The sequence below is a fragment of the Pinus tabuliformis genome, chromosome 5_2 (assembly GCF_031772625.1).
Source record: "Pinus tabuliformis cultivar Carrire ecotype Pingquan chromosome 5_2, CPIR1, whole genome shotgun sequence".
NCBI classification, from domain to species: Eukaryota; Viridiplantae; Streptophyta; class Pinopsida; order Pinales; family Pinaceae; genus Pinus; species Pinus tabuliformis.
The window spans coordinates 661,239,232-661,252,471 of record NC_142306.1 but is presented as its reverse complement, the minus strand read 5'-3'; positions in this window follow the sequence as shown (position 1 = coordinate 661,252,471).

Genomic DNA, 13,240 nt, shown 5'->3' with positions numbered 1-13,240 from the left:
CCTCCGCAATTGTAGCAGATTAGTTGTCCCCGACCTCTGCCAGGTCCTCCTCCGACTCTACCTCGTCCGCGCCCCTAAAAACTTGTTCGCGCCATCCCTGCGCTCTGGTCAAGGGGGCGCGTTTCAGCCTGAACCTTATAGGAGGGTGTTCTATCCATCATCAATTCATAAGTTCTGCAGTTGCGCTCATCATGCCCTACCGACCTACAAAAGTTGCAGAACAGTTAATGTGGTGTTTATACAAACTTCTGCAGCAAATGACAGTTATCTGTTGTATGTTTTCCTGCTACCTGACATATAGCGCACCACAATGCAGGTCCCGTGCTTAGTCCTGCTTGAGCCTCCGGCCTCAAGAGCATCGATCCTCCTCCTGTAATATAGTTCGCAAAGACCGGGCAATGGTCTTTGTCATGCCCCTGACCCTTGCATTTCAGGCACCATAACTCTTCGCGCACCTCCGGTCGAACTGTTGTGTCCTGCTTCAAGCTCCGCATTTCAATGCAAAGATTTTGCAACTGTGCATGGATCTGTGGAACCACCAGATTCGAATCCTACATCGGTGTTTCATGCAGTCTCATTACAATCTCCAAGGCCTCTGCCTGAGTTGTTATCTTCTGTTGTGACAGTGCAACCCTTAGGTGTGGCAGGATCGAAGCCACAAACCATTTGCGATGCTATCCATCCGTTAAATTCATATTAACTTCGCGGATTTTACACTTCAACCTCTGATCTAATTCCCAAGGGGTCTCGCCTGGTTTCATCACAATTTCCTTGAACACTACAATCAACTATGCCTCGGATTTAGCCCTACTGAATTATTTATTCAGCGCAGTCTGAAAGTCCGCCACTCCAGCATTTGGGTCATCCTTAGAGTATCTAATGTACCAATTTAGCGTGCGATCCTGCAGAGCACTAACTAGTGTTGCCTTCTTCATGTGATCCTCTGTAATGCCCTGAGCTTCCCACACAGCTTTTACAACGAACCAAAACTGGTCCGGGTCCTCATTTCCCAAGCCTTTGAACAAACGCAGCTTCATTGAATTCGCCACACTGAACTACGGTGGAAGTGGAGGTGGAGGTGGTACGGGTGAAGTCGCAGGTGATGGTGGTGAAGTTGGAGGTGGTGTGAGTGGAAGTGGTGGTTGTGGGAATCCTTGTCTTATTAACTAGATAGCACTTCGCTGAGAAGCATGCACTACTCCCTCTTCGTCACCCAATGGAGGTGAAATCAATAGACTATATTTAGGACCCTTTTTTCCTTCGTTCCTTTAAGTCTTTCCACTTTGCGTAGTTCTGAACATCAAGGTAGCTGCATAACCTATTTTTCGCACAATAACATTTTAATCCAAGTATTCAAAGACTTCAAGTACTTACCTCGCGGACCTTTGAAAAAGTGTCGCTCCGCCTCGTTGTAGTTGACTGAGGTATCGACCGTGAATTCAATCACAAATCCTCTTATGATGCGATCGAGCCAATGATTGACAGCGCGGGCGATCTTATCCTTAGAGGCTTCCAATCTCTGTACTAACTATGGGGTCCAGACAATAAGACCGTCGAGTCTCCACCTTCCTTGGCTATCTGCTAGTTTCGTGATCCACTCGTATAGCTCGACCGAAAATGAATAAAAAAAGATCTCGTGAATCTTTGTATATAGGTACCTGTCCAGCCATTGTTCCTTTGTCAGTCGCAGATTTTTGTTCTCCTGTGCCACAAATTTGTGGATCTTCCTATCTAACTAGTCTCTGATCTATTTCTTAGTTGAGTTCCAGTGATACGGCATCACACATCTCTTATGCAGATTCCGGTCCTGGCAACAGAACCATTTGTTAGCTTGGTGGGGCCTGACCCAAGTTCAGCGTTAGTTAGCCAAACAAATCCCTACACTACTAACCCTTTCGACATCAGCGCGCGGAGCGTGGACCGAAGTCTCACCTGAAACAATATGGGAGGATGTTGGAACCAAATTTCCACACCCTGAGATGGTCGTGATGTCAGTTTATTCCTCCTATTCCTGCTTTCGTGCAAGTCGTTAAGTTCTAGGGATCAGTCTATCTAGCCCTTTATTCCGCCCTTCAGTACCTCCATGAAGGGGTACGATTGGCCTTCACGCAGCCCTAACATGCAGCTCAGGTACTTTCGTGCTACTAAAGCAACGTATAGAACATGTTTCCAATTTATCCTTAAGTGTTTAATTACCTTACTAAACAATCACAGTTAGCATCGCATAAACAGATATTCTTACTTGCATTCGATTAACCAACGTAATTATATATATTCGCGCATCACATAAGCATTGTAAACGAAATCCATACACAATATGACAAGATGAATTAACAGGAAACAAAGACACAAAATTTGTAGAATACTTCTTTTTATTGATATCTTCAGATGATTACAGATTCTATCCACCCTACGCACACAGTTGCAGGGGTCTGCGCACTCAGCTGCAGACTTCTACCATAGGCCTTTGTGCACTCAACTGCAGAGCCTCTACCTACACTAAGACTTGAAACTTAGAGTTCTCTCCTTATCGCTCAAGACTTCTTACTTCTATGACTTCTCTCCACTACTTAGAGCGAGCTTACTTAACTATTTTTATCCAATCCCATGGTCTGCGGACCATGGGTAGATCTTTTACAACTATCTTTACTTTACAAAATAAGGGCGGACAACCCTTTGACTCATGACACCTCCGCGCTCCGCGACCACAAAATGTGGAGTCTTTACAACTTTATTACAAAATTCAACCCAAAACATGGTCTTTTAACCCCAAAAATGTCCTTAGGGGATCCCATTCCCAACAATTGGTATATATCCAAGTTAGCTTTGTGGTTGCTAGAATAGTTCCGCAACTCAAAACATAAGCGCATGTTTTCCAACCAAGCTTCTGCTACCTCACCTTTGGTGGTACCCTTAAATATAGAAAGCTTAACTTTTTCCAACACTTAATGCACATCTCCATTAGATGGTACCTCTTGTCTCTCTGCTTAAGACAAAGAACCAGGCACTGAAGGATTCCCTCCAACCCTACTAATCAAGACTTTAGTCATCTTCTAGAAGGATAACATCATATCCCTTAATTCCTTGACAGATATTTGTTCAAATTCTCTAGCTTGGGAGGGTGGAGGTGAGACTTCCCTCCTTCATTGCCTTGATGTTGTCTCCATGATTACTTAACCTAGTGAAGGAAAATTCAAATAAGTAAATAAAAACAATTGCCTCTACTACCATATGTAAGATCCCTCGACTACCAATTGAGTATGTAACTCAAGTAACCCAAAAAAAGTGTGTTTCTTTTTTTTAATCTCTAATATAAAACCCATCCATGTTTCATAAAAACATTGAAAATAGATCCATAATATTTTTATATTTTAACAATACTTTACATAGATTTGTATCATGTTTTTGGCCTTTCGTAGTACATGAAAACAAAACACTTTAATCATTACATAAATTATAAGTCTTCCAAAAATGAAGAAAAAATCATCATATCCAAAAGTATTCACAAAATTATTAAGTCTCCCAAAAATAAAGAAGAACTCATCATATCCTAAGCATTCATTCCACGTAACATAAAGCGTAAATGTTAACATTTGATCCATTCATTTGTAGAATATTTCTTTGCAACAATGCCCTATATTTTAAACATAAAATTCTATCGTTTTAGAAATATTTGATAATATTATGAAATCATTAAATTATCACAACATGAAGATTCATTTCCATTTTCTCTTCTCTATAGCTTATTTACTGACGTCAAAGATTTTTACTCGTGATGGAAAACACTCTGCCTTTTCTTTTGGAATCATATATTGTGGACCCCACTAGAATACTTTCTTTTAAAATCTCTCATAGTATAACTTTAATAATCTTGATAATTTCAAATACATTTATCTTACTTTCAAATTAGTTATCTTATTTACTCCAAACAACTTAAATTAATCTCTTTATGTACTCTGAAAATCTTTCATCAATGCCATAGCTTTACGTGCAAAATATTCCAAGGGAATTTGTATATATCTTAAAAGGAACATAATTCTTATTTCGATTTTTTTTTAACATACGATACAATTTCCAATACTTACTAAATTACCTACAATTTCAATCCTTAATAATACAGTGATATTTATATTACTTTAAAAGCATGAAAAAAAGGTGATGCCATTGAATTTAAAACTTAGTAAAATAAATTCAATTTAGTATTCAAATAACATCCCTGTCAAGGAAGGATACCAAACCATGGTGTCTATAAGTGATTGGTCATAATTACCAAAATCTGTACCATTTGAACTAAAGATTCTTATTGTTACCATTACATATTGCAACATAGAGTGCAACATTAAAATAATAATAACTGATTTAAACTCATTCCAAAAGCAACTATTGGTAAAATGACCAAAATGTTCTTTTCAAGAAAAGTCCAAACAAACAAAAAAGAATGTTAAAAAACAAAACAAAGTGTTCTTTCACTCTCCAAACAAAAATATTCCATGTGGAAGCTCACAAACAAAACAGAGTGTTCTTTCACACTTTCCAAACAAAATTACTCCCTATGGAAGCTCACGCACTGAGATTTGGTGTTATGTAAAGTGCAACATTAAAATAAGAATAACTGATTTAAACTCATTCCAAAATCAACTATTGGTAAAATGACCAAAGATACCAATGTATAAAACATTTAATAGTATCTTCCCTAAAAAATTATTCCAAATTAATAATTTTTACAAAAATAAAAACTTTAAACTACATAATGCAAATGGATAAACCATAAAATCTCATTTGCTAAGAATGCATATAAATATTAGCAAGGTTGTTGAGTCCCTATAATACTAGTGATTACCCCATTACTATTGTAGTTATACCCCTTATTTATATTGTTTTGCCCCCTTCGCCCCCATATTGTTATTAATGTGCCCATAGAATCCCTCTATTGTTATTTTTGTGGCTTTATATTATTATTGTTAGGTCGGTTGGATTATATTGTGACTCCTTAGACTCCTATATATAGAAAGGAGGTTTTGTCATTTGTATCATCCAAGAATTGTTCATTTATGTAATGTAAAGGAGGTTGCCCCCTCGAAGAGGCTGAGTTCTAAGGCATTGATCTATCTTTTCTATCTTTTCTTGAGCTGGTTTCATAACATTTGGTATCAGAGCTTTGGATTCTAGGGTTTTGTTGCTCCAAACAGGTCATCGTGGCATTTTCGCTATAACTTTTTTTCTGTGACGTGTCAGAAGTCGCAAAATAAACCCATTTGAGAAAAAATCGCGTTGAACCTTGGGGCCGAATTTCAGAGCTTTTCGCGCGATATTTTCGGAGATATGATCTGAGGAAGTTGGCTTTTTTGCAGACTCCTGAATTACACTCAAAACAGGTGACCTGGGGAAAATCGTCATAACTTTCTTTCTGAGCATCGGATTGAAATTTCGTAAGAAGGTACAGAAAGAAGAAGGACTGTAGTTTTCTTTTATATATTTTTCAGAGTCAAAGGTTGAAACAGTGACACGTGGCACTTCATACAAGTTCGCTCTACTGAACTAGTCTATAATCAGGTCACTGCGGGAGATGGTGCATAACTCTTTCTTGGAGAATCCAATTTGGATCAGACTAGTGGCATTGGAAAGAGGACATAGAAGGCTACTACAGGTCACAATTTCAGAACTGGATGATTCGAAATTACAAAGATACATCAGATTCAATATCACGCTTCTACAAAGTAAAAAAAAGGTGTGTAGTTTTTTATTTTTATTTTTGCATAAGCTTGGTTTGAAGGAATTCAAAGGGCATAGTAAAGCATTATTATCGGTAACTGATGCCCCGAGGAAAGAAAATGCAAACACCTAGTAAGGAACCTGAAAGCTCTAGCATGACTCATGAAGAAGAGGAAGAAATGCTACATAATATATCAAAATTACAAGAACAAGTGCAACAAATGTCATGCTCACAAAAGCTAACAGATGCTAAGATAAATGGCGTGGAATCTAAAGATAAATGGCATGGAAGCTAAGATGGATGATCTGAAGACAGATTTGAGGACAGATTTGAAGACAGACATGGCAGATTTGAAGACAGATTTGACAAATTTTCTACAAGAAATACTTACTAATGGTGAAAAGGTTGTAAAGGAAACTCATGATGTGAACAAAAAAAATGTTAATCATGATTCCATAGACTCTAATGTTGGATTGAAGACCCACCATATTCCAAAAATCGATATGAGGAAGTTTGATGGCAAGGATCCCGCCACATGGATATTACAGATGGAGCAGTTCTTCGATCTCAATAATGTGCAAAACACACAAAAGGTACGTATGGCAACTTTATATTTGGAACCAAATCAGTTTGTATGATATCAATGGCTTTGCTCTCATAAACAATTTATCACTTGGGCAATTTTTACGGAAGAATTGATAGCACATTATGAAGATACAAAAAGCAACACTTTTTTTAGCCAATGGATAAGTCTCAAACAAAAGGGTTCAATAATGGAGCACATTGAGGAGTTCCAAAAATTGAACATAAGGTTAAAAGATATTCCAGAGCAGCATAGGATTGATGTGTTCATAAGGTCTTTAAAAGATAATATCCAACATGATGTTCGACTTTGGGAACCTGATTCATTAGAGAAGACATTCAGGTTAGCAAGAAAAATGGAAAGCAAAATTATGGCAACCAGGAAGCATACCACTCACAACTATAAAGACGGAAGCAGTTGCCCCTAGTCTTCCACAACCTATAAGGTTGACACCACAACAATTGGATGAAAAAAGAGCAAAAGGGCTTTGTTATAGTTGTGATAGAAAATACACTAAAGGTCATAAGTGTGCTGAGAAGAAATTATTCTACATAGATTGTGAAGAGGAAGAAGAAAAGGAGCAAGAAAGGTCAAAAGAACAGGATATGCTCCAGGAACAAAGCCTAGATGAAGAACAAATAAATCCGACCATATCTTGTAATGCATTGGCAGAAATTACCACTCCTCAAACCATCAAGATAGAAGGACAAATCAAGAAGAAAAAGGTGATAGTGTTGATTGATTCAGGAAGCACCCACAATTTTATTCATTGTAGGGTAGCAAAAGAATTGAATTGCTTCCTATATCCAGCACCAGAGTGTCAAGTGATGATTGCAAATGGAGAAACAATAAATTGCTCTGGAAATTGCCATAATATCAAGCTATCCATGGGAGAATATGTATTGACTAGCCCAATGCTTTCCATTCCAAGGGGAGGTGCTGATGTTGTACTAGGAGTCCAATGGCTACAATCCTTGGGTACAATAGCTTTTAATTTTCAAGAACTTTTCATCAAATTTTCTACGGAAGGAAAGGAAGTTGAATTAAGGGGTATTGCAGGGAAACCAGGAAAGATAATCAACTCTAATGGTATGATAAAGCTTCTAAAAAAGGAGCAAAAGGGTGTAATTGCACAATTATGTTCGCTAGATGTTTCCACATTAGAATCATCTATTTCTCCAGATCTCCAAAAAGTCCTAGACAATCATTCTAAGGTATTTGAGACTCCCAAAGGTCTCCCACCTATGCGTGATCATGATCATGTTATTCATCTGATTCCAGGAAGTGTTCCTCCAAACATCAGGCCGTACAGATATCCCTATGTCCAAAAATGTGAAACTGAACGTATGGTTGCAGAAATGCTAGAGGCTGGTATAATTCAACCGAGTCAAATTTCTTTCTCTGCTCCAGTGGTATTGGTGCACAAGAAGGATGGATCATGGCGCATGTGTCCAGATTATAGGGAGCTCAACAAGCTCAATATTAAAGATAAGTTCCCCATTCCTGTCATTGATGAATTACTGGATGAATTGCATGGATCAATTTACTTCACCAAGTTGGATCTTCGTTCAGGATATCATCAAATCAGAATGAAGATTGAAGACATTCCGAAAACGGCATTTAGAACTCATGAGAGTCATTATGAATTTTTGGTCATGCCTTTTGGCCTTACCAATGCACCTTCAACATTTCAAGGTTTAATGAATTCAATTTTCAAACCATTCCTTAGAAAATTTGTGTTAGTATTTTTTGATGATATACTTATCTACAGCAAGTCTTGGAAGGATCATGTTGAACATGTTGACAGGGTGCTACAACTATTGGAGGAGAAACAATTATATGCCAAAAGATCCAAATGTTTCTTTGGAGTCCAGGAGGTGGAATATTTGGGTCATATTGTATCTCATGAAGGAGTTAAGGTAGACCCTACCAAAATTAAAGCCATTAAGGAATGGAAAATCCCCACATCCATAAAGCATTTGCACGGATTTCTTGGGTTGACAGGGTATTATCGCAAGTTTGTTAAGAATTATGGGAGAATAGCAGCACCTCTAACGACATTATTGAAGAAAGATGCATTTTCATGGACTCCGGAAGCAACAAAGGCCTTTGAACATCTTAAAGAGGCAATGTGCCAAGCACCGGTCTTAGCTACACCGGACTTCACAAAAACCTTTATTGTGGAATGTGATGCTTCAGGAAATGGAATTGGTGCTGTTCTAATGCAAGATGAAAGACCCATTGCTTTTGAAAGTCGTCCAATCAAGGGAAAGTTTCTAAGCAAAGCTATTTACGAGAAGGAAATGTTGGCAATACTCCATGCACTTAAGAAATGGCGACCCTACCTAATGGGAAGACACTTCAAGGTAAAAACGGATCATGATAGCCTTAAATACTTTTTAGAACAAAGATTATCCTCTGAAGAGCAACAAAAGTGGGTCACAAAGATGTTGGGTTATGACTTTGAAATCATCTACAAAAAAGGGAAGCAAAATGTGGTGGCAGATGCACTCTCAAGGAAGGATGAGGATGTGGAAGCATTGTTGTGCGCTATTTCTATCATCCAATCAGATTGGATAAATGAAGCAAGGGAGGAATGGAAGAATGACGAAGAAGTATGGGCACTTATTCGAAAGCTACAACAAGATTCCAGTACGTCTGATACATTTAGCTGGAAAAATGATTTGTTATGGTACAAAGATCGCTTATACCTCTGTAAGAATTCCCAGATAAAACAAAAGATTCTTATGGAATTGCACACTTCTCCCTTAGGAGGGCACTCAGGATTTTTAAAAACTTACCACAGGATTAAGAAGGAATTTTTTTGGGATGGCCTTAAATCAGAGATTCAAAAGTTTGTAGCAGAATGTTTGGTTTGCCAACAAAATAAAGTTGAAACAATTAAGACACCGGGTCTATTACAACCTTTATCCATTCCAAGCCAACGTTGGGAGGAGGTATCAATGGATTTTATCACAGGTTTACCCAAGTCTGAGGGAAAGGGTGTCATCATGGTGGTAGTTGACAGACTTACCAAGTATGCACACTTTTGTGCATTATCACATCCAATTAAAGCCAGTACAGTTTCTACTGCATTTATGGAAACAATTCAAAAGCTACATGGAAACCCAAAGATTATTGTAAGTGACAGAGATCCCATTTTCATTGGAAATTTTTGGACAGCATTATTTTCTTGTCTTGGTACTCAGTTAGCTCATAGCTCATCTTATCATCCTCAATCTGATGGGCAAACTGAGATAGTAAACAAATGTTTGGAAGGATATCTTCGTTGCTTTGTATCTGATAAACAGACACAATGGGTCAAATGCTTGCCTCTGGCTGAATGGTGGTATAACACTTCTTTTCATACAGCAACAAAAATGACCCCATTTATGGCACTTTATGGGTATCAACCACCATCCATCACATCATATTTAAGAGAAAATTCTAAGGTTCAGGCAGTGGAACATCACATCGAACATCAACAACAAGTCCTCCAACTCTTAAAGGATAACCTCGTGTTGGCACAGAATAGAATGAAACAACAGGCAGATCAACATCGCAGTAAAAGAAATTTTGATGTAGGTGATTGGGTATTCCTACGGCTACAACCATATAAGCAAATGTCCCTCAACCAAGCTAAGAAGGATAATAAATTATCACCAAAGTATTATGGTCCGTATAAGGTGTTGCAAAAAATTGGTACTATGGCATACAAATTGGAGCTTCCTGTAGCTTCTCGATTGCACCCAGTTTTCCATGTTTCATGCTTAAAGAAGGTTATAGGCGACAAGCTCCCAGTTCAAACAATATTGCCAGAACTTGACGAAGAAGGAAAAATTATATTGGAACCGGAAGCAGTTATAGAAACAAGAACTCGACAGCTACGAAATCGATCAATTTCAGAGTACCTTATCAAGTGGAAGAACTTATCCGCTGAAGATTCCACATGGGAGGATGAAAATTTTATGCAGAAGTATCCAGAACTACTCAAGCATTGAGGACAACACTTTTTTGAAGGAGAGGGGCATGTTGGGTCCCTATAATACTAGTGATTACCCCATTACTATTGTAGTTATACCCCTTATTTATATTGTTGTGCCCCCATTGCCCCCATATTGTTATTAATGTGCCCATAGAATCTCTCTATTGTTATTTTTGTGGCTTTATATTATTATTGTTAGGTCGGCTGGATTATATTGTGACTCCTTAGACTCATATATATAGAAAGGAGGTTTTGTCATTTGTATCATCCAAGAATTGTTCATTTATGTAATGTAAAGGAGGTTGCCCCTCGAAGAGGCTGAATTCTAAGGCGTTGATCTATCTTTTCTATCTTTTCTTGAGCTGGTTTCATAACAAAGGTTATAAAAGATTATCAATGTTATAAAATATTACCAAGGTTAACCTCTTTCAGAATCTATTCGACACCAATACTTTTGGCAATAATGAAAACTTCAAACTACATATTGAAAAGGGAAGAATCATAAACTCATATTTTCCAAGAATGTATATATAATAAAAGTTACAGAGGATTACCGCACTAATTTATCTCATGCATTAACCAAAGTAAATGTAACACACCAATATATACAACCATCAAGCTAAAAACATTATCCACCTTTGCATTTAAAGATATGACGCTCTAAATTAGCACACTAACATGACTAAAAATTAAGCAAATATTTTTTTATTTTTTTCCAAAATGAATAAGCATTATATTTCAAAGAATACTTTCTTTTATGCAAAAAGAGTAAATGTTAAATTTCAAGAGAACATTTTTTCCTGCAAAAAAAGTAATAAGAACAATGTGACAAGTGCCTTCAAAACAATGACTACTAACTACAAAACAAGAATTTTGCAGAAAACTATTATTAGATGAAAATAAATATATAACTTTAAAAGATACCAAGTGAAGGAGGATGTCAAATAATAGGAATATGAACATCATGTCTTCTAATTATAGTTTGCATGACGTTTTTTTTTACTCGAGCAAATTACAAGCTTAGGTTTGTAATTTTTTTTCTTCCCCAACAAAAATTAACGAAATGTTAACTCTTCTTCAATATAAGCTTTTAAAAACAAAAACGTATTAACATAATAGTAACTCCTCTTCAACATATGCTCCATAAACATAAATGTATAATAAAGCAGAGATTCCCAAATTGAAAATAAAAATAGTAAACTTATACTGGATAAGATATAGATTACAATTATAGTTCTGAAGTTTCAACATATGTATAATCAGATCTTTTATAACAAGAAGAACTATTTTGAAGGTAAACTAACTACATCTTCATTCACGAAAGGTTAATTAAAAGCAAAATATAACAAACTGCAAATTTTACCCACTACTGAGATGTTCTACTTTGTTCAGCGACTCTACTTGCCAACTCCAATAGACCAGTGAGATTTACCACCCAACCATATCCAAAGAAAACCCTTTTTCCTTGGAACCCCCGAGCTCTATGAGCTCACAAACAGTACCAAGTTCAACAATAATTAGAAATTTCAAGCAACTAAGGAAGATATCCCATCTTCCTCTCACACCACTTGGTCTCAATCAACCAAGATAAATTACTGAGATTTTAATTTAGGAATTGAGATAAATTACTTGGATTTTAATTTATGAATTGGGTAATCATTTTGGTAGCATTTCCCTACTCCTTTTGGTCTCCCCCTCCATGGGGAAAATGCTTCAATATTTATAAGCATGGAGTGGAGTGACACCTCACCCACTTCATGCAAAAATTAACTAATTTTTCATATATATAAAATTTTATTATTCACCACCCTCCAAGGTGACACCTCTCGATTTTTTTTTCCTTTTATCTTATTTTATTTAGGTATCTAAATTATGTAATATTCACCACCCATGTGTCTACTTAAAGATTTTTCTTATTATTTATTTTTAAAAAGAAGATAATTAATATTTTGCATTAAAATAATATTTATTTTGAAGAGTCCTCTAAAGTGGGTAAATTGGATTTAATTCAACTTAAAGTTTAACTTAGATTAATTCCCCTAGTTTATGTAAGCCTTTAAATGGTGTTTTTCGGTGAGAAAATAAGGATTCCACACCCCTATTGTGCACTTCTCCTAACTTGTTAGGACTCTACGTCCTTGCCCTGTACTTAGGACTCCACGCCTTGATCTATTCCAAAGATCCAAGACTCCACTCTTTGATTTTTTGAACGTTAGGACTCCACGCCCTAATCTTTCCCATAGATTCTCATCTAGTCTTCTTGAAGCGACATGGTTTTCCTGAAGGCACTGTTTGTGAGCTCATATGCATCTAATGATCTATTGGCAAGGCCTTGTTTCCCCAAACCTGCACATCATAACCTCATAGATTAAAAGCATCAACAAAATTCATAATGAATTTAATTCAATCACATTTTACCCAAATGTATACATGACCTCCATAGTCATTTAAGCATCCTTCTCGACAGTAACTAAGTTCCCTGCCAAATCCTGCTAAATACCAAGTCAATCATGTATAATCACATACATCATAAATCATCAACAAGATTATGGTCAGTTAACTACTCCACATAGTAGCTTCCATTCATATGTAATAATCATGTCATAAGATAGATATAAAACAAAAGGAGACATAAATCAACGTAGATATGATACATATAATCAATCACATAGCCACACATAAGAGGAAATATAACTATGCATGTAATATATATAACAATGTTCCCCAATCAAGTGATCGATCCAAGTTTGTCATATATAATCAATCAAAAATCACCCTCAATAGGGGTCGCAAAAATGTACTAGGCAAAATGGGATGCTACAAAACTCATCACCATTATTAGACAAGGGATCATGCTACAAAACTCATCACCACTACTAAACAAGGGATCATCAACATGAGCTACATATATAATCTAGCTGAGTGTTCGAGGACTCCTAAAATTCCTCTGCAACCTTAG